Source organism: Anomaloglossus baeobatrachus, unplaced genomic scaffold (assembly GCF_048569485.1).
Source record: "Anomaloglossus baeobatrachus isolate aAnoBae1 unplaced genomic scaffold, aAnoBae1.hap1 Scaffold_4646, whole genome shotgun sequence".
NCBI classification, from domain to species: Eukaryota; Metazoa; Chordata; class Amphibia; order Anura; family Aromobatidae; genus Anomaloglossus; species Anomaloglossus baeobatrachus.
In genome coordinates this window covers 1-21,578 of record NW_027443988.1, presented here as the reverse complement: position 1 = coordinate 21,578, position 21,578 = coordinate 1, and the positions used below count along the sequence as shown (strand labels likewise).

General features: G+C 48.8%; 9 non-coding genes and 2 pseudogenes across 9 annotated transcripts; all 11 read left to right on the top strand.

Annotated features, from left to right (window-relative positions):
- Positions 1–1,112: 1,112 nt before the first annotated feature.
- LOC142280939 (U2 spliceosomal RNA) lies at positions 1,113–1,303 on the top strand. The gene has a single exon (XR_012743107.1). It is a non-coding gene; the product is annotated as a U2 spliceosomal RNA (small nuclear RNA).
- Positions 1,304–2,690: 1,387 nt separating this feature from the next.
- LOC142280938 (U2 spliceosomal RNA) lies at positions 2,691–2,881 on the top strand. Its single transcript, XR_012743106.1, has one exon. It is a non-coding gene; the product is annotated as a U2 spliceosomal RNA (small nuclear RNA).
- A 1,387-nt stretch (positions 2,882–4,268) lies between these two features.
- On the top strand, positions 4,269–4,372 carry LOC142280948 (U2 spliceosomal RNA; annotated as a pseudogene).
- A 5,431-nt stretch (positions 4,373–9,803) lies between these two features.
- Positions 9,804–10,005, top strand: LOC142280947 (U2 spliceosomal RNA; annotated as a pseudogene).
- Positions 10,006–11,392: 1,387 nt separating this feature from the next.
- On the top strand, positions 11,393–11,583 carry LOC142280937 (U2 spliceosomal RNA). Its single transcript, XR_012743105.1, has one exon. It is a non-coding gene; the product is annotated as a U2 spliceosomal RNA (small nuclear RNA).
- Positions 11,584–12,970: 1,387 nt separating this feature from the next.
- LOC142280936 (U2 spliceosomal RNA) lies at positions 12,971–13,161 on the top strand. The gene has a single exon (XR_012743104.1). It is a non-coding gene; the product is annotated as a U2 spliceosomal RNA (small nuclear RNA).
- A 1,387-nt stretch (positions 13,162–14,548) lies between these two features.
- Positions 14,549–14,739, top strand: LOC142280951 (U2 spliceosomal RNA). The gene has a single exon (XR_012743117.1). It is a non-coding gene; the product is annotated as a U2 spliceosomal RNA (small nuclear RNA).
- A 1,387-nt stretch (positions 14,740–16,126) lies between these two features.
- Positions 16,127–16,317, top strand: LOC142280950 (U2 spliceosomal RNA). The gene has a single exon (XR_012743116.1). It is a non-coding gene; the product is annotated as a U2 spliceosomal RNA (small nuclear RNA).
- A 1,387-nt stretch (positions 16,318–17,704) lies between these two features.
- LOC142280949 (U2 spliceosomal RNA) lies at positions 17,705–17,895 on the top strand. Its single transcript, XR_012743115.1, has one exon. It is a non-coding gene; the product is annotated as a U2 spliceosomal RNA (small nuclear RNA).
- A 1,387-nt stretch (positions 17,896–19,282) lies between these two features.
- LOC142280946 (U2 spliceosomal RNA) lies at positions 19,283–19,473 on the top strand. The gene has a single exon (XR_012743114.1). It is a non-coding gene; the product is annotated as a U2 spliceosomal RNA (small nuclear RNA).
- Positions 19,474–20,860: 1,387 nt separating this feature from the next.
- On the top strand, positions 20,861–21,051 carry LOC142280935 (U2 spliceosomal RNA). Its single transcript, XR_012743103.1, has one exon. It is a non-coding gene; the product is annotated as a U2 spliceosomal RNA (small nuclear RNA).
- Positions 21,052–21,578: the final 527 nt, after the last annotated feature.

Sequence of the window (21,578 nt, the reverse complement as noted above, 5' to 3'; positions counted from 1 at the left end):
CTTTTGGACAAAGTGGATTCACCTGCTGCTGCAGTGACCACAGGTGTGATAACATCTAGAATTGGCATCTGGTGCGATCTCTCCGCTTCCACTCCAAAGAAAGTTACCTGTTTATTCCTATCATGCATTGGTTTTTGGGGTTTTCTTTGAGTAATGATGATCTCTTTAGTAGTCTGTTGGCGCCCTCTCCTGGAGGAATAGTTTGCTTGCTCTTGGACATTCTAAAAGAGAGGTCATGATAGACATTGAGCTTCTGAGCTCAATTGGGGACAGTCATGGGTGATGAATGTTTGCAACCTACTGCGAAGCCTCATACCGCAATATAAGGAACGTCAAATACTAAGAAAGGGCGGCCTATGAAAGAATTACTACTTTCAATAAGTACACTTAAACGGCTAATTGGGAATAGAAAAACTGTAAAAAGCCCTCTGAGAAAGCCCCCCTCTAACCTTTGATAGTAAGCTTTTCTGTAGTCTGCCTGTTGATGTATTTTCCGTTTGAACTGTGCACAACATGAAGAGACGGAACACTGGCGGCTTGTCACAATGCCCCCCGATGACATCACAATAGCGCTGCTGCCTAGAAAACAAGCTGCGCAGAAGAAGTTGTTCTTTGGGTGGGAGGGTGGGCTAGTGGAAGGAGGGGGCAATCTCTTTTTTTCCCGGGTGGTAGGGGGATGACAGGAGAAGGGAAGCGGGTGGTGAGAAAGGTACAGAGGGCAGGGTTTGGGGGCTGGGAAGGAAAGGGAAAAGATTAGGGTTTGGGGATGATGAAAGGGCTTTCTACGGGTAAGGATGGCAAAGGGTGGCAGTGACGGAAAGTCAGGCAACCTGTCCTGTCCGTCTTTTTGTATCGTGAATTGGAAAGACTGCAAGGGGGAGGGGAGTTGCTTGCGCCCTAAAGGAGGAGTTATTCAGATTCATTGCAGTGGGCGGCGGCTGCAAAACGCACCATTCTTCTTGTTTTGGCTCTGCAAAGCAGCCTTTTCAAGGGTTGGCTTGGGTGACAAAATGTCTTGTGTAGGCGTGGGTTTGTCTCCCTCTCGCTCTCTCTCCCTAAGATGTGTCCGGCATAGGCCAGGGTGCCACTCGAGGCCCAAACCAATTCTGGTTATCGCTTCTCGGCCTTTTGGCTAAGATCAAGTGTAGTATCTGTTCTTATCAGTTTAATATCTGATACGTCCCCTATCTGGGGACCATATATTAAATGGATTTTTAGAACAGGGAGATGGAAAAAGAGCTTGCTCTGTCCACTCCACGCATTGACCTGGTATTGCAGTACCTCCAGGAACGGTGCACCCCTTCTTAACCCAGTTTCCAAAAGCAGAACTCAATTCACCTGATTCATATTAGCCCGATTTAATGAATTGGAAGAAAGCATACGTCTTCATATGCACCTCAATTTGGCCCATTCACTTTTCACACTTCCTCCTTTTGTTTTTTATCTTTCACACTTTTGACTTTCTTTATTCATCCAAATAGCAAACTCATCACCACTCAACCTGACCAACTCGGCTATGTCCCCGTGCTGCAGTTCTCTGTCTTATCTAGATCATTTGCAATTGAATGGAATAGATCCCTTTTGGACAAAGTGGATTCACCTGCTGCTGCAGTGACCACAGGTGTGATAACATCTAGAATTGGCATCTGGTGCGATCTCTCCGCTTCCACTCCAAAGAAAGTTACCTGTTTATTCCTATCATGCATTGGTTTTTGGGGTTTTCTTTGAGTAATGATGATCTCTTTAGTAGTCTGTTGGCGCCCTCTCCTGGAGGAATAGTTTGCTTGCTCTTGGACATTCTAAAAGAGAGGTCATGATAGACATTGAGCTTCTGAGCTCAATTGGGGACAGTCATGGGTGATGAATGTTTGCAACCTACTGCGAAGCCTCATACCGCAATATAAGGAACGTCAAATACTAAGAAAGGGCGGCCTATGAAAGAATTACTACTTTCAATAAGTACACTTAAACGGCTAATTGGGAATAGAAAAACTGTAAAAAGCCCTCTGAGAAAGCCCCCCTCTAACCTTTGATAGTAAGCTTTTCTGTAGTCTGCCTGTTGATGTATTTTCCGTTTGAACTGTGCACAACATGAAGAGACGGAACACTGGCGGCTTGTCACAATGCCCCCCGATGACATCACAATAGCGCTGCTGCCTAGAAAACAAGCTGCGCAGAAGAAGTTGTTCTTTGGGTGGGAGGGTGGGCTAGTGGAAGGAGGGGGCAATCTCTTTTTTTCCCGGGTGGTAGGGGGATGACAGGAGAAGGGAAGCGGGTGGTGAGAAAGGTACAGAGGGCAGGGTTTGGGGGCTGGGAAGGAAAGGGAAAAGATTAGGGTTTGGGGATGATGAAAGGGCTTTCTACGGGTAAGGATGGCAAAGGGTGGCAGTGACGGAAAGTCAGGCAACCTGTCCTGTCCGTCTTTTTGTATCGTGAATTGGAAAGACTGCAAGGGGGAGGGGAGTTGCTTGCGCCCTAAAGGAGGAGTTATTCAGATTCATTGCAGTGGGCGGCGGCTGCAAAACGCACCATTCTTCTTGTTTTGGCTCTGCAAAGCAGCCTTTTCAAGGGTTGGCTTGGGTGACAAAATGTCTTGTGTAGGCGTGGGTTTGTCTCCCTCTCGCTCTCTCTCCCTAAGATGTGTCCGGCATAGGCCAGGGTGCCACTCGAGGCCCAAACCAATTCTGGTTATCGCTTCTCGGCCTTTTGGCTAAGATCAAGTGTAGTATCTGTTCTTATCAGTTTAATATCTGATACGTCCCCTATCTGGGGACCATATATTAAATGGATTTTTAGAACAGGGAGATGGAAAAAGAGCTTGCTCTGTCCACTCCACGCATTGACCTGGTATTGCAGTACCTCCAGGAACGGTGCACCCCTTCTTAACCCAGTTTCCAAAAGCAGAACTCAATTCACCTGATTCATATTAGCCCGATTTAATGAATTGGAAGAAAGCATACGTCTTCATATGCACCTCAATTTGGCCCATTCACTTTTCACACTTCCTCCTTTTGTTTTTTATCTTTCACACTTTTGACTTTCTTTATTCATCCAAATAGCAAACTCATCACCACTCAACCTGACCAACTCGGCTATGTCCCCGTGCTGCAGTTCTCTGTCTTATCTAGATCATTTGCAATTGAATGGAATAGATCCCTTTTGGACAAAGTGGATTCACCTGCTGCTGCAGTGACCACAGGTGTGATAACATCTAGAATTGGCATCTGGTGCGATCTCTCCGCTTCCACTCCAAAGAAAGTTACCTGTTTATTCCTATCATGCATTGGTTTTTGGGGTTTTCTTTGAGTAATGATGATCTCTTTAGTAGTCTGTTGGCGCCCTCTCCTGGAGGAATAGTTTGCTTGCTCTTGGACATTCTAAAAGAGAGGTCATGATAGACATTGAGCTTCTGAGCTCAATTGGGGACAGTCATGGGTGATGAATGTTTGCAACCTACTGCGAAGCCTCATACCGCAATATAAGGAACGTCAAATACTAAGAAAGGGCGGCCTATGAAAGAATTACTACTTTCAATAAGTACACTTAAACGGCTAATTGGGAATAGAAAAACTGTAAAAAGCCCTCTGAGAAAGCCCCCCTCTAACCTTTGATAGTAAGCTTTTCTGTAGTCTGCCTGTTGATGTATTTTCCGTTTGAACTGTGCACAACATGAAGAGACGGAACACTGGCGGCTTGTCACAATGCCCCCCGATGACATCACAATAGCGCTGCTGCCTAGAAAACAAGCTGCGCAGAAGAAGTTGTTCTTTGGGTGGGAGGGTGGGCTAGTGGAAGGAGGGGGCAATCTCTTTTTTTCCCGGGTGGTAGGGGGATGACAGGAGAAGGGAAGCGGGTGGTGAGAAAGGTACAGAGGGCAGGGTTTGGGGGCTGGGAAGGAAAGGGAAAAGATTAGGGTTTGGGGATGATGAAAGGGCTTTCTACGGGTAAGGATGGCAAAGGGTGGCAGTGACGGAAAGTCAGGCAACCTGTCCTGTCCGTCTTTTTGTATCGTGAATTGGAAAGACTGCAAGGGGGAGGGGAGTTGCTTGCGCCCTAAAGGAGGAGTTATTCAGATTCATTGCAGTGGGCGGCGGCTGCAAAACGCACCATTCTTCTTGTTTTGGCTCTGCAAAGCAGCCTTTTCAAGGGTTGGCTTGGGTGACAAAATGTCTTGTGTAGGCGTGGGTTTGTCTCCCTCTCGCTCTCTCTCCCTAAGATGTGTCCGGCATAGGCCAGGGTGCCACTCGAGGCCCAAACCAATTCTGGTTATCGCTTCTCGGCCTTTTGGCTAAGATCAAGTGTAGTATCTGTTCTTATCAGAACAAACTGAGCTAGCTACACTTGACGAGATACGATCAGGGAGACAAGCTCCGAAGCCCAGCCGAGACCGAAAGAGGGAGATCGGACGGAAGAAGAGCTTGGCAGAAAGAAGCAAGAAGACGAAGGCTCGGAGAAGACTTGGGGAGACCAGAGGAACTTCGAGGAGGAACACAGCGGGAGAAGACACCCGGAGAAGAATCCAAGATCCAGCTCCGGGAACTCAAGCAGGAACCAGCCATGGCAAGCAAGCCAGAGAAGGCAGCCAGGAAGGCTCAGGACCCAGGGACCTCCAGGAAGGCTCATCCAGAGGCTTCTTCGGCTCAAGAGGCCCCTACCTCCGACGCCAGCCAGCCGGAGGGAGCCCGGACGCCGCCTGAAAAGGCTCCAACCCTGGAGCCTTGGATGCGGCAGACGGTCGCCCTGAAGCTGAAGGCGGTGGATGGTAGGTTGCCGGACATGTCCAGCGACGTGTTCTGCAAGAAGATGATTCTGGATCAGGGCTTCTCCAGGGCGGAAACCCTGAGTGTCCAGACCTTCATGACTGGCATTTTTCTGGTAACCTTTGCCACGGTGAATGCCTGCAGGAGATACTGGGAGGCGATGAACGCAGCGATGCCGGACTCCCCTTTTCATTCTTTTTTAGGATCCTGTCCTATACAGAGGGATGAGAAGAGGATCACGGTCTCCATGCGGAACCCGCACACCCCAGGAAGAGACATCTCCACGTTCCTGGGACGTCTCTGCACAGTGGTGAGGGAGCCATCCCACATCCTTAACGGCAACGGATTCTGGACGGGTAAGTGGTCAGTAACCGTTCGACTCTACAGGGAACCAGCATCCGAGGATGGTCTCCAGCACCTGCCCCCGACATTCTCTCTGGGAAACTCCTTTGGTCTCATCTACTACCCGGACATGCCACACAACTGCAGGAAATGTGGCGGGAAAGGGCATTCGATGAAGACCTGCAAGGAGGACGCCTGCAGGGTTTGCCGGGTGACAGGACACAGCTCCAAGGACTGCCCAAAGAAGAAGACTTGCAACCTATGTGGACAGGCGGACCACCTTTACAAGGACTGCCCACAGCGGGAGAAATCCTGGGCAAGGGTTGCCGCGGCGACCCAGTATCAGGTAGTCACAGCTTCGTCGACCAAGGCAGCTACGACCAAGGCCACAGAGGCCAAGGACAAGGCGGCCAAGAACCCAGCGACCGTGGCTCCAGCCGATGCCCCAGCAGCCACGGAGTCCAGGGAAAAGAAGGGTAAGAAAACTGTTGCCCCCTCCCTGGTCCCCCCCCCTGTCACCCCTGTCCAAACCCCTCCCCCCCCGGCCAACCCTACTGAGGATTCCACTACCTCCACCTCATTTCCCTACTCCTCAGTTGGTCTCCTCACCCCCCCCCCCCAAAGCCCACTCTCCCTCCCCAGACCATGAGAGCAGAGGGCCTCAGCACTCTTGCACTTTTCACCGAGGAGGATTTTCCAGCTCTTGTCTCCTCAGGTACAGGCCAAAGGAAAAGGAAGGTGGAAGATAGTCCTGTCGCAGAACCTTCCAAGCTGTTCATTGTGGACCCCAATCCACCCCAGGAAGAGGAGGATGGCCTCCTCCCAGAACCGGACGTGTTGGAGCAGATGGTGGAGTCCCTTGTGGCCGAAGAAGAAATGGAGGAGTCGGAAGCCACTGAGGCACCATCCCTGCTCGATCAGCTAGAAGAAGAGGGTCTGCTGGAGATACCCTTACCAGCAGGTGCCAAAGAGGAAGAACCGCCCGACCGGAGTGGTAACTAAGGCACACCGCCTGCTCTAACTTTCTCTTTCCTCCAATGACTGCTAACATTAACATCTTTTCCATTAATGTTAGGAGCATCAGAGACAAGTTCCGACGTCAGACAATTTTTGCGTTCCTTAACACTCAGTCTAGTGATGTATTTTTCCTGCAGGAATGCTCCCTTCCCTCCTCTAGGTCCTTCAACCATCTGGCCAGGGAGTGGACCCATGGCCCATCCTACTGGTCTGGCGGGGGCGACTGTAGGTCCGCGGGGGTCGCCGTGCTGATCAGGGGAAGCGCCTTCACATTGGACTCTGTTCAGGAAATCGTCTGCGGCAGGTTACTGCTCGTGGATGGCACCTGGGCGGGAGAACCTGTCAGGTTCATCAATGTGTATGCTTCTCCTGTGAAGAGCGATCGACTGGAGCTCCTCCAAGCCCTGCGCCCTCAGCTCGCTACCACCAGGACGGTAGTGATGGCCGGGGATTTCAACTGCCCGATTGAGGAGGATGGACGCAGTTCTGGAACGGCTGCCAAGTTGGACGTCACATCCAAACTGCTCATTGAGATGATGACCGAAGCCTCTCTTGTGGACGTTGTTGGCTCCATCGGACACGGATCCGTGAACTATTCATGGTGCCGATCCGATGGCTCGCTGCGTTCCAGGATTGACTTTGTGTTTACCTCTCGGGCGGTTGGGCGGAGTGGGCACTCGATGGTCCCCTGCTTCTTCTCTGACCACAGAGCCATTCACTTTCAAGGTGTGCTGGGCCATGGCTTCCCCATTGGCCCGGGCTCCTGGAAGCTGAACTGCTCTCTGCTGGAAAAGGGTGAGATTCTGGAGGAGCTTAGAGCTGCCTACTCCACGTGGCGGGCATACAAGGCGGGCTTCCAGTCTGTTTCTGACTGGTGGGAATACGTTAAACTCGAGTTCCGTTTCTTCTTTCAGGCAAAGAGTCAACAACAGGCGTGTCTGAAGAGGAGGGACTTCAGGAGACTCCAGCGTGAGCTGCGTTCCCTGCAGGACCTTCTTCGATGCGGCTGGGACGTGAGAGAGGAGCTGGAGGAGACTAAGAGGAGCCTGAAAAGGCACTTCGAGGAGGAGTCCGAGCGAATTGTCTTCCGTTCCAAAGTGGAGAACCTGGAGAAGGGTGAGAAATGTAACTCGTTCTTTTTCAGGAAACTCCACGCCGGTCACACGCCCATGAATGAACTACGAGACGAGAGTGGAAGCATACGACGCGGGAAAGAGAATGTGATGAAGGTCGTCAGCGACTTCTACAGCGAACTCTACGCCCGCAAGACTACTGACCCCGAGGCCGCCGATAAGTTCCTGTCAGGTATCACTAACCATCTTGACCCTGCAGACGCGGCGGCCATGGACGTTCCTCTGACGGTGGACGAGCTGCTCTCGGCCGCCAAATCCTTTAGTTCTGGCAGGACACCGGGCAGTGACGGCCTCCCAGCAGAGCTCTATGTAGCGCTGGGAGACCTAATCTGTCCGGACCTGTTAGGGCTGTATGAGGAGATGGTGGTGGAGGGCAGAATGCCTCCATCTCTGAGGGAAGGAATGGTCACGATCCTGTACAAGCGTAAAGGAGAGAGGTGCGACCTGAAGAATTGGCGTCCCATCACCCTTCTGAATGTCGACTACAAGATCCTGGCCAAGACGATGGCAACGAGACTGAAGACGGTTATCGGACGGATCATCCACCCGGATCAGACCTGCGGCATCCCCGGACGTCGCATCGCAGACAGCCTGGCTCTCATGCGGGACACGGTCGAGTACATCAAAGCCCGCCGGGTGCACGCAGCCCTGATCTCGTTGGATCAGGAAAAGGCCTTCGACCGTGTTTCCCATGAGTTCCTGGGCAAAGCTCTGCACAGGTTAGGTTTGGGTAACATGTTTTGTTTGTATGTCCAACTAATGTATTTTGATATTCACAGCTCGGTGTTGGTAAACGGCTGGAAGACTGACCCCTTCCCGGTCCTCTCAGGGGTCAGACAAGGCTGTCCTCTGTCACCTCTTCTTTTTGTTTGTGTTATAGAACTCTTTGCAGAGGCTATCCGGCGGAATGGAGAGATCAGAGGGATCACCGCACCAGGACCAGAACGCTTCGAGGTCAAGTGCTCGCTCTACATGGACGACGTGACCGTCTTCTGCGCGGACCGGCGCTCAGTCGACACCCTCGTCCAGACCTGTGAGACCTTCGGATGGGCTTCGGGAGCCAAAGTCAACTGCGGGAAGTCGGAAGCCATGCTCTTCGGGGACTGGCAGCCGGCCTCTTCCGCCCCCTTCCCTTTCAGCATCCAGCCGGATTTCATCAAGGTTCTTGGAGTCTGGTTCGGGAAGGAAGGAGCAGCCCTCAAGTCCTGGGAGGAACGCTTGACCAAGATCACCCAACGGATCGGTCTGTGGAGCCTCAGACGCCTCACCTGTGAGGGCAAAGCACTGGTCCTGCGTAACGAGGTACTGCCCGTGCTGCAGTACACGGCCCAGGCCTGGCCCCCCCTTGCCACCGTGTGCAGGGCCATTACCAGGACGGTGTTTCGTTTTGTCTGGGGATCCAAGATGGACAGAGTAAAGCGGAGCATCATGTACAAGGATCCTCGCAAGGGTGGGAAGGGCGTACCCGATATCCCCACCCTCCTGCGATCCTCCTTCGTATGTGACTGCGTTCGCCGAACTCTGCGAGTCAAGAGAGGTTCCGCGGGTGGGTCCATGTCTCGCTTCTTCCTGCTCCCCCTTTGGAGACGGATAGGCTGGGACAAGTGGGACAGCTCCTTCCCCTACAACTGGACGGCGCCATGGTTCTACGGAGACGTGGTTCGGTTTGTGAGGGAACACCAACTGGAGGGACTCAAGCCTGATTTGTGGAAGCCAAAGACTATCCACAAACTCATCAGAGCCAAGGACGAAATGGAGAACATTCCAGGACTTCATCACAACACACTGGAGACTGTTTGGACAAACGTGTCATCGGCTGGATTGACCAACGGGCACAAGGACTTGTCATGGATGGCGATACAGGGCGGACTGCCCGTCCGGTCATTCATGCACGCCCGGAACCTGTGCAAAACCCGGTACTGCCCAAGGTGCCCCTTCGTGGAGGAAACATCGCTGCACGCCTTTTGGGACTGCCGTTTCGCACAGCGCCTGTTGGTTGCCCTGGAGGATGACCTGAGGAACTCCGTCCCCAGAGGGAGCCTATCGTACCATTCCGTACTTTATGGACTCTTCCCTGGGACTCACACCGTTGGAGCCATCCAGGAGGCTTGGCGCCTTATGAACTGCTTTAAGGACGCTATTTGGGTCGCCAGGAACCGGCTCATCTTGAAGAGGGAGAGGATGTCTATCCAGGATTGCCGCAGGCTGATCCACAGCCTGCTCAGAGACTATTCCATCATGGACAGTCCGGACGACAGCGCCGAGGAGGAGGTTTAGACCTCTTCCATGCCCCCTCCCTCCTTTTCCCGTTATGTGCGTCTTTCAATAAAGCTTCGGGCCTGTGATTTCCCCACCCTATCCCCCTTTTCCCCTACCCCCATCCCACAATCGCCGGTTCGTCGTTATTTATTGTCTAACTTTTTCTTTCAGCTTGAGTGTTATGGATAAGCATAGGAGCGTGATGTATAGTTTAGTGCGTCGTACGCTATGGCTATGTAAGAAGGATTGTATATTTCTGTGTGTACGGGGCTGCGGCACTGTACACGGTTTGTTACCTTTTTGTGAGTAGTGCATGATAATAAAGATGCTGTTAAATCAAATCTGTTCTTATCAGTTTAATATCTGATACGTCCCCTATCTGGGGACCATATATTAAATGGATTTTTAGAACAGGGAGATGGAAAAAGAGCTTGCTCTGTCCACTCCACGCATTGACCTGGTATTGCAGTACCTCCAGGAACGGTGCACCCCTTCTTAACCCAGTTTCCAAAAGCAGAACTCAATTCACCTGATTCATATTAGCCCGATTTAATGAATTGGAAGAAAGCATACGTCTTCATATGCACCTCAATTTGGCCCATTCACTTTTCACACTTCCTCCTTTTGTTTTTTATCTTTCACACTTTTGACTTTCTTTATTCATCCAAATAGCAAACTCATCACCACTCAACCTGACCAACTCGGCTATGTCCCCGTGCTGCAGTTCTCTGTCTTATCTAGATCATTTGCAATTGAATGGAATAGATCCCTTTTGGACAAAGTGGATTCACCTGCTGCTGCAGTGACCACAGGTGTGATAACATCTAGAATTGGCATCTGGTGCGATCTCTCCGCTTCCACTCCAAAGAAAGTTACCTGTTTATTCCTATCATGCATTGGTTTTTGGGGTTTTCTTTGAGTAATGATGATCTCTTTAGTAGTCTGTTGGCGCCCTCTCCTGGAGGAATAGTTTGCTTGCTCTTGGACATTCTAAAAGAGAGGTCATGATAGACATTGAGCTTCTGAGCTCAATTGGGGACAGTCATGGGTGATGAATGTTTGCAACCTACTGCGAAGCCTCATACCGCAATATAAGGAACGTCAAATACTAAGAAAGGGCGGCCTATGAAAGAATTACTACTTTCAATAAGTACACTTAAACGGCTAATTGGGAATAGAAAAACTGTAAAAAGCCCTCTGAGAAAGCCCCCCTCTAACCTTTGATAGTAAGCTTTTCTGTAGTCTGCCTGTTGATGTATTTTCCGTTTGAACTGTGCACAACATGAAGAGACGGAACACTGGCGGCTTGTCACAATGCCCCCCGATGACATCACAATAGCGCTGCTGCCTAGAAAACAAGCTGCGCAGAAGAAGTTGTTCTTTGGGTGGGAGGGTGGGCTAGTGGAAGGAGGGGGCAATCTCTTTTTTTCCCGGGTGGTAGGGGGATGACAGGAGAAGGGAAGCGGGTGGTGAGAAAGGTACAGAGGGCAGGGTTTGGGGGCTGGGAAGGAAAGGGAAAAGATTAGGGTTTGGGGATGATGAAAGGGCTTTCTACGGGTAAGGATGGCAAAGGGTGGCAGTGACGGAAAGTCAGGCAACCTGTCCTGTCCGTCTTTTTGTATCGTGAATTGGAAAGACTGCAAGGGGGAGGGGAGTTGCTTGCGCCCTAAAGGAGGAGTTATTCAGATTCATTGCAGTGGGCGGCGGCTGCAAAACGCACCATTCTTCTTGTTTTGGCTCTGCAAAGCAGCCTTTTCAAGGGTTGGCTTGGGTGACAAAATGTCTTGTGTAGGCGTGGGTTTGTCTCCCTCTCGCTCTCTCTCCCTAAGATGTGTCCGGCATAGGCCAGGGTGCCACTCGAGGCCCAAACCAATTCTGGTTATCGCTTCTCGGCCTTTTGGCTAAGATCAAGTGTAGTATCTGTTCTTATCAGTTTAATATCTGATACGTCCCCTATCTGGGGACCATATATTAAATGGATTTTTAGAACAGGGAGATGGAAAAAGAGCTTGCTCTGTCCACTCCACGCATTGACCTGGTATTGCAGTACCTCCAGGAACGGTGCACCCCTTCTTAACCCAGTTTCCAAAAGCAGAACTCAATTCACCTGATTCATATTAGCCCGATTTAATGAATTGGAAGAAAGCATACGTCTTCATATGCACCTCAATTTGGCCCATTCACTTTTCACACTTCCTCCTTTTGTTTTTTATCTTTCACACTTTTGACTTTCTTTATTCATCCAAATAGCAAACTCATCACCACTCAACCTGACCAACTCGGCTATGTCCCCGTGCTGCAGTTCTCTGTCTTATCTAGATCATTTGCAATTGAATGGAATAGATCCCTTTTGGACAAAGTGGATTCACCTGCTGCTGCAGTGACCACAGGTGTGATAACATCTAGAATTGGCATCTGGTGCGATCTCTCCGCTTCCACTCCAAAGAAAGTTACCTGTTTATTCCTATCATGCATTGGTTTTTGGGGTTTTCTTTGAGTAATGATGATCTCTTTAGTAGTCTGTTGGCGCCCTCTCCTGGAGGAATAGTTTGCTTGCTCTTGGACATTCTAAAAGAGAGGTCATGATAGACATTGAGCTTCTGAGCTCAATTGGGGACAGTCATGGGTGATGAATGTTTGCAACCTACTGCGAAGCCTCATACCGCAATATAAGGAACATCAAATACTAAGAAAGGGCGGCCTATGAAAGAATTACTACTTTCAATAAGTACACTTAAACGGCTAATTGGGAATAGAAAAACTGTAAAAAGCCCTCTGAGAAAGCCCCCCTCTAACCTTTGATAGTAAGCTTTTCTGTAGTCTGCCTGTTGATGTATTTTCCGTTTGAACTGTGCACAACATGAAGAGACGGAACACTGGCGGCTTGTCACAATGCCCCCCGATGACATCACAATAGCGCTGCTGCCTAGAAAACAAGCTGCGCAGAAGAAGTTGTTCTTTGGGTGGGAGGGTGGGCTAGTGGAAGGAGGGGGCAATCTCTTTTTTTCCCGGGTGGTAGGGGGATGACAGGAGAAGGGAAGCGGGTGGTGAGAAAGGTACAGAGGGCAGGGTTTGGGGGCTGGGAAGGAAAGGGAAAAGATTAGGGTTTGGGGATGATGAAAGGGCTTTCTACGGGTAAGGATGGCAAAGGGTGGCAGTGACGGAAAGTCAGGCAACCTGTCCTGTCCGTCTTTTTGTATCGTGAATTGGAAAGACTGCAAGGGGGAGGGGAGTTGCTTGCGCCCTAAAGGAGGAGTTATTCAGATTCATTGCAGTGGGCGGCGGCTGCAAAACGCACCATTCTTCTTGTTTTGGCTCTGCAAAGCAGCCTTTTCAAGGGTTGGCTTGGGTGACAAAATGTCTTGTGTAGGCGTGGGTTTGTCTCCCTCTCGCTCTCTCTCCCTAAGATGTGTCCGGCATAGGCCAGGGTGCCACTCGAGGCCCAAACCAATTCTGGTTATCGCTTCTCGGCCTTTTGGCTAAGATCAAGTGTAGTATCTGTTCTTATCAGTTTAATATCTGATACGTCCCCTATCTGGGGACCATATATTAAATGGATTTTTAGAACAGGGAGATGGAAAAAGAGCTTGCTCTGTCCACTCCACGCATTGACCTGGTATTGCAGTACCTCCAGGAACGGTGCACCCCTTCTTAACCCAGTTTCCAAAAGCAGAACTCAATTCACCTGATTCATATTAGCCCGATTTAATGAATTGGAAGAAAGCATACGTCTTCATATGCACCTCAATTTGGCCCATTCACTTTTCACACTTCCTCCTTTTGTTTTTTATCTTTCACACTTTTGACTTTCTTTATTCATCCAAATAGCAAACTCATCACCACTCAACCTGACCAACTCGGCTATGTCCCCGTGCTGCAGTTCTCTGTCTTATCTAGATCATTTGCAATTGAATGGAATAGATCCCTTTTGGACAAAGTGGATTCACCTGCTGCTGCAGTGACCACAGGTGTGATAACATCTAGAATTGGCATCTGGTGCGATCTCTCCGCTTCCACTCCAAAGAAAGTTACCTGTTTATTCCTATCATGCATTGGTTTTTGGGGTTTTCTTTGAGTAATGATGATCTCTTTAGTAGTCTGTTGGCGCCCTCTCCTGGAGGAATAGTTTGCTTGCTCTTGGACATTCTAAAAGAGAGGTCATGATAGACATTGAGCTTCTGAGCTCAATTGGGGACAGTCATGGGTGATGAATGTTTGCAACCTACTGCGAAGCCTCATACCGCAATATAAGGAACGTCAAATACTAAGAAAGGGCGGCCTATGAAAGAATTACTACTTTCAATAAGTACACTTAAACGGCTAATTGGGAATAGAAAAACTGTAAAAAGCCCTCTGAGAAAGCCCCCCTCTAACCTTTGATAGTAAGCTTTTCTGTAGTCTGCCTGTTGATGTATTTTCCGTTTGAACTGTGCACAACATGAAGAGACGGAACACTGGCGGCTTGTCACAATGCCCCCCGATGACATCACAATAGCGCTGCTGCCTAGAAAACAAGCTGCGCAGAAGAAGTTGTTCTTTGGGTGGGAGGGTGGGCTAGTGGAAGGAGGGGGCAATCTCTTTTTTTCCCGGGTGGTAGGGGGATGACAGGAGAAGGGAAGCGGGTGGTGAGAAAGGTACAGAGGGCAGGGTTTGGGGGCTGGGAAGGAAAGGGAAAAGATTAGGGTTTGGGGATGATGAAAGGGCTTTCTACGGGTAAGGATGGCAAAGGGTGGCAGTGACGGAAAGTCAGGCAACCTGTCCTGTCCGTCTTTTTGTATCGTGAATTGGAAAGACTGCAAGGGGGAGGGGAGTTGCTTGCGCCCTAAAGGAGGAGTTATTCAGATTCATTGCAGTGGGCGGCGGCTGCAAAACGCACCATTCTTCTTGTTTTGGCTCTGCAAAGCAGCCTTTTCAAGGGTTGGCTTGGGTGACAAAATGTCTTGTGTAGGCGTGGGTTTGTCTCCCTCTCGCTCTCTCTCCCTAAGATGTGTCCGGCATAGGCCAGGGTGCCACTCGAGGCCCAAACCAATTCTGGTTATCGCTTCTCGGCCTTTTGGCTAAGATCAAGTGTAGTATCTGTTCTTATCAGTTTAATATCTGATACGTCCCCTATCTGGGGACCATATATTAAATGGATTTTTAGAACAGGGAGATGGAAAAAGAGCTTGCTCTGTCCACTCCACGCATTGACCTGGTATTGCAGTACCTCCAGGAACGGTGCACCCCTTCTTAACCCAGTTTCCAAAAGCAGAACTCAATTCACCTGATTCATATTAGCCCGATTTAATGAATTGGAAGAAAGCATACGTCTTCATATGCACCTCAATTTGGCCCATTCACTTTTCACACTTCCTCCTTTTGTTTTTTATCTTTCACACTTTTGACTTTCTTTATTCATCCAAATAGCAAACTCATCACCACTCAACCTGACCAACTCGGCTATGTCCCCGTGCTGCAGTTCTCTGTCTTATCTAGATCATTTGCAATTGAATGGAATAGATCCCTTTTGGACAAAGTGGATTCACCTGCTGCTGCAGTGACCACAGGTGTGATAACATCTAGAATTGGCATCTGGTGCGATCTCTCCGCTTCCACTCCAAAGAAAGTTACCTGTTTATTCCTATCATGCATTGGTTTTTGGGGTTTTCTTTGAGTAATGATGATCTCTTTAGTAGTCTGTTGGCGCCCTCTCCTGGAGGAATAGTTTGCTTGCTCTTGGACATTCTAAAAGAGAGGTCATGATAGACATTGAGCTTCTGAGCTCAATTGGGGACAGTCATGGGTGATGAATGTTTGCAACCTACTGCGAAGCCTCATACCGCAATATAAGGAACATCAAATACTAAGAAAGGGCGGCCTATGAAAGAATTACTACTTTCAATAAGTACACTTAAACGGCTAATTGGGAATAGAAAAACTGTAAAAAGCCCTCTGAGAAAGCCCCCCTCTAACCTTTGATAGTAAGCTTTTCTGTAGTCTGCCTGTTGATGTATTTTCCGTTTGAACTGTGCACAACATGAAGAGACGGAACACTGGCGGCTTGTCACAATGCCCCCCGATGACATCACAATAGCGCTGCTGCCTAGAAAACAAGCTGCGCAGAAGAAGTTGTTCTTTGGGTGGGAGGGTGGGCTAGTGGAAGGAGGGGGCAATCTCTTTTTTTCCCGGGTGGTAGGGGGATGACAGGAGAAGGGAAGCGGGTGGTGAGAAAGGTACAGAGGGCAGGGTTTGGGGGCTGGGAAGGAAAGGGAAAAGATTAGGGTTTGGGGATGATGAAAGGGCTTTCTACGGGTAAGGATGGCAAAGGGTGGCAGTGACGGAAAGTCAGGCAACCTGTCCTGTCCGTCTTTTTGTATCGTGAATTGGAAAGACTGCAAGGGGGAGGGGAGTTGCTTGCGCCCTAAAGGAGGAGTTATTCAGATTCATTGCAGTGGGCGGCGGCTGCAAAACGCACCATTCTTCTTGTTTTGGCTCTGCAAAGCAGCCTTTTCAAGGGTTGGCTTGGGTGACAAAATGTCTTGTGTAGGCGTGGGTTTGTCTCCCTCTCGCTCTCTCTCCCTAAGATGTGTCCGGCATAGGCCAGGGTGCCACTCGAGGCCCAAACCAATTCTGGTTATCGCTTCTCGGCCTTTTGGCTAAGATCAAGTGTAGTATCTGTTCTTATCAGTTTAATATCTGATACGTCCCCTATCTGGGGACCATATATTAAATGGATTTTTAGAACAGGGAGATGGAAAAAGAGCTTGCTCTGTCCACTCCACGCATTGACCTGGTATTGCAGTACCTCCAGGAACGGTGCACCCCTTCTTAACCCAGTTTCCAAAAGCAGAACTCAATTCACCTGATTCATATTAGCCCGATTTAATGAATTGGAAGAAAGCATACGTCTTCATATGCACCTCAATTTGGCCCATTCACTTTTCACACTTCCTCCTTTTGTTTTTTATCTTTCACACTTTTGACTTTCTTTATTCATCCAAATAGCAAACTCATCACCACTCAACCTGACCAACTCGGCTATGTCCCCGTGCTGCAGTTCTCTGTCTTATCTAGATCATTTGCAATTGAATGGAATAGATCCCTTTTGGACAAAGTGGATTCACCTGCTGCTGCAGTGACCACAGGTGTGATAACATCTAGAATTGGCATCTGGTGCGATCTCTCCGCTTCCACTCCAAAGAAAGTTACCTGTTTATTCCTATCATGCATTGGTTTTTGGGGTTTTCTTTGAGTAATGATGATCTCTTTAGTAGTCTGTTGGCGCCCTCTCCTGGAGGAATAGTTTGCTTGCTCTTGGACATTCTAAAAGAGAGGTCATGATAGACATTGAGCTTCTGAGCTCAATTGGGGACAGTCATGGGTGATGAATGTTTGCAACCTACTGCGAAGCCTCATACCGCAATATAAGGAACGTCAAATACTAAGAAAGGGCGGCCTATGAAAGAATTACTACTTTCAATAAGTACACTTAAACGGCTAATTGGGAATAGAAAAACTGTAAAAAGCCCTCTGAGAAAGCCCCCCTCTAACCTTTGATAGTAAGCTTTTCTGTAGTCTGCCTGTTGATGTATTTTCCGTTTGAACTGTGCACAACATGAAGAGACGGAACACTGGCGGCTTGTCACAATGCCCCCCGATGACATCACAATAGCGCTGCTGCCTAGAAAACAAGCTGCGCAGAAGAAGTTGTTCTTTGGGTGGGAGGGTGGGCTAGTGGAAGGAGGGGGCAATCTCTTTTTTTCCCGGGTGGTAGGGGGATGACAGGAGAAGGGAAGCGGGTGGTGAGAAAGGTACAGAGGGCAGGGTTTGGGGGCTGGGAAGGAAAGGGAAAAGATTAGGGTTTGGGGATGATGAAAGGGCTTTCTACGGGTAAGGATGGCAAAGGGTGGCAGTGACGGAAAGTCAGGCAACCTGTCCTGTCCGTCTTTTTGTATCGTGAATTGGAAAGACTGCAAGGGGGAGGGGAGTTGCTTGCGCCCTAAAGGAGGAGTTATTCAGATTCATTGCAGTGGGCGGCGGCTGCAAAACGCACCATTCTTCTTGTTTTGGCTCTGCAAAGCAGCCTTTTCAAGGGTTGGCTTGGGTGACAAAATGTCTTGTGTAGGCGTGGGTTTGTCTCCCTCTCGCTCTCTCTCCCTAAGATGTGTCCGGCATAGGCCAGGGTGCCACTCGAGGCCCAAACCAATTCTGGTTATCGCTTCTCGGCCTTTTGGCTAAGATCAAGTGTAGTATCTGTTCTTATCAGTTTAATATCTGATACGTCCCCTATCTGGGGACCATATATTAAATGGATTTTTAGAACAGGGAGATGGAAAAAGAGCTTGCTCTGTCCACTCCACGCATTGACCTGGTATTGCAGTACCTCCAGGAACGGTGCACCCCTTCTTAACCCAGTTTCCAAAAGCAGAACTCAATTCACCTGATTCATATTAGCCCGATTTAATGAATTGGAAGAAAGCATACGTCTTCATATGCACCTCAATTTGGCCCATTCACTTTTCACACTTCCTCCTTTTGTTTTTTATCTTTCACACTTTTGACTTTCTTTATTCATCCAAATAGCAAACTCATCACCACTCAACCTGACCAACTCGGCTATGTCCCCGTGCTGCAGTTCTCTGTCTTATCTAGATCATTTGCAATTGAATGGAATAGATCCCTTTTGGACAAAGTGGATTCACCTGCTGCTGCAGTGACCACAGGTGTGATAACATCTAGAATTGGCATCTGGTGCGATCTCTCCGCTTCCACTCCAAAGAAAGTTACCTGTTTATTCCTATCATGCATTGGTTTTTGGGGTTTTCTTTGAGTAATGATGATCTCTTTAGTAGTCTGTTGGCGCCCTCTCCTGGAGGAATAGTTTGCTTGCTCTTGGACATTCTAAAAGAGAGGTCATGATAGACATTGAGCTTCTGAGCTCAATTGGGGACAGTCATGGGTGATGAATGTTTGCAACCTACTGCGAAGCCTCATACCGCAATATAAGGAACGTCAAATACTAAGAAAGGGCGGCCTATGAAAGAATTACTACTTTCAATAAGTACACTTAAACGGCTAATTGGGAATAGAAAAACTGTAAAAAGCCCTCTGAGAAAGCCCCCCTCTAACCTTTGATAGTAAGCTTTTCTGTAGTCTGCCTGTTGATGTATTTTCCGTTTGAACTGTGCACAACATGAAGAGACGGAACACTGGCGGCTTGTCACAATGCCCCCCGATGACATCACAATAGCGCTGCTGCCTAGAAAACAAGCTGCGCAGAAGAAGTTGTTCTTTGGGTGGGAGGGTGGGCTAGTGGAAGGAGGGGGCAATCTCTTTTTTTCCCGGGTGGTAGGGGGATGACAGGAGAAGGGAAGCGGGTGGTGAGAAAGGTACAGAGGGCAGGGTTTGGGGGCTGGGAAGGAAAGGGAAAAGATTAGGGTTTGGGGATGATGAAAGGGCTTTCTACGGGTAAGGATGGCAAAGGGTGGCAGTGACGGAAAGTCAGGCAACCTGTCCTGTCCGTCTTTTTGTATCGTGAATTGGAAAGACTGCAAGGGGGAGGGGAGTTGCTTGCGCCCTAAAGGAGGAGTTATTCAGATTCATTGCAGTGGGCGGCGGCTGCAAAACGCACCATTCTTCTTGTTTTGGCTCTGCAAAGCAGCCTTTTCAAGGGTTGGCTTGGGTGACAAAATGTCTTGTGTAGGCGTGGGTTTGTCTCCCTCTCGCTCTCTCTCCCTAAGATGTGTCCGGCATAGGCCAGGGTGCCACTCGAGGCCCAAACCAATTCTGGTTATCGCTTCTCGGCCTTTTGGCTAAGATCAAGTGTAGTATCTGTTCTTATCAGTTTAATATCTGATACGTCCCCTATCTGGGGACCATATATTAAATGGATTTTTAGAACAGGGAGATGGAAAAAGAGCTTGCTCTGTCCACTCCACGCATTGACCTGGTATTGCAGTACCTCCAGGAACGGTGCACCCCTTCTTAACCCAGTTTCCAAAAGCAGAACTCAATTCACCTGATTCATATTAGCCCGATTTAATGAATTGGAAGAAAGCATACGTCTTCATATGCACCTCAATTTGGCCCATTCACTTTTCACACTTCCTCCTTTTGTTTTTTATCTTTCACACTTTTGACTTTCTTTATTCATCCAAATAGCAAACTCATCACCACTCAACCTGACCAACTCGGCTATGTCCCCGTGCTGCAGTTCTCTGTCTTATCTAGATCATTTGCAATTGAATGGAATAGATCCCTTTTGGACAAAGTGGATTCACCTGCTGCTGCAGTGACCACAGGTGTGATAACATCTAGAATTGGCATCTGGTGCGATCTCTCCGCTTCCACTCCAAAGAAAGTTACCTGTTTATTCCTATCATGCATTGGTTTTTGGGGTTTTCTTTGAGTAATGATGATCTCTTTAGTAGTCTGTTGGCGCCCTCTCCTGGAGGAATAGTTTGCTTGCTCTTGGACATTCTAAAAGAGAGGTCATGATAGACATTGAGCTTCTGAGCTCAATTGGGGACAGTCATGGGTGATGAATGTTTGCAACCTACTGCGAAGCCTCATACCGCAATATAAGGAACGTCAAATACTAAGAAAGGGCGGCCTATGAAAGAATTACTACTTTCAATAAGTACACTTAAACGGCTAATTGGGAATAGAAAAACTGTAAAAAGCCCTCTGAGAAAGCCCCCCTCTAACCTTTGATAGTAAGCTTTTCTGTAGTCTGCCTGTTGATGTATTTTCCGTTTGAACTGTGCACAACATGAAGAGACGGAACACTGGCGGCTTGTCACAATGCCCCCCGATGACATCACAATAGCGCTGCTGCCTAGAAAACAAGCTGCGCAGAAGAAGTTGTTCTTTGGGTGGGAGGGTGGGCTAGTGGAAGGAGGGGGCAATCTCTTTTTTTCCCGGGTGGTAGGGGGATGACAGGAGAAGGGAAGCGGGTGGTGAGAAAGGTACAGAGGGCAGGGTTTGGGGGCTGGGAAGGAAAGGGAAAAGATTAGGGTTTGGGGATGATGAAAGGGCTTTCTACGGGTAAGGATGGCAAAGGGTGGCAGTGACGGAAAGTCAGGCAACCTGTCCTGTCCGTCTTTTTGTATCGTGAATTGGAAAGACTGCAAGGGGGAGGGGAGTTGCTTGCGCCCTAAAGGAGGAGTTATTCAGATTCATTGCAGTGGGCGGCGGCTGCAAAACGCACCATTCTTCTTGTTTTGGCTCTGCAAAGCAGCCTTTTCAAGGGTTGGCTTGGGTGACAAAATGTCTTGTGTAGGCGTGGGTTTGTCTCCCTCTCGCTCTCTCTCCCTAAGATGTGTCCGGCATAGGCCAGGGTGCCACTCGAGGCCCAAACCAATTCTGGTTATCGCTTCTCGGCCTTTTGGCTAAGATCAAGTGTAGTATCTGTTCTTATCAGTTTAATATCTGATACGTCCCCTATCTGGGGACCATATATTAAATGGATTTTTAGAACAGGGAGATGGAAAAAGAGCTTGCTCTGTCCACTCCACGCATTGACCTGGTATTGCAGTACCTCCAGGAACGGTGCACCCCTTCTTAACCCAGTTTCCAAAAGCAGAACTCAATTCACCTGATTCATATTAGCCCGATTTAATGAATTGGAAGAAAGCATACGTCTTCATATGCACCTCAATTTGGCCCATTCACTTTTCACACTTCCTCCTTTTGTTTTTTATCTTTCACACTTTTGACTTTCTTTATTCATCCAAATAGCAAACTCATCACCACTCAACCTGACCAACTCGGCTATGTCCCCGTGCTGCAGTTCTCTGTCTTATCTAGATCATTTGCAATTGAATGGAATAGATCCCTTTTGGACAAAGTGGATTCACCTGCTGCTGCAGTGACCACAGGTGTGATAACATCTAGAATTGGCATCTGGTGCGATCTCTCCGCTTCCACTCCAAAGAAAGTTACCTGTTTATTCCTATCATGCATTGGTTTTTGGGGTTTTCTTTGAGTAATGATGATCTCTTTAGTAGTCTGTTGGCGCCCTCTCCTGGAGGAATAGTTTGCTTGCTCTTGGACATTCTAAAAGAGAGGTCATGATAGACATTGAGCT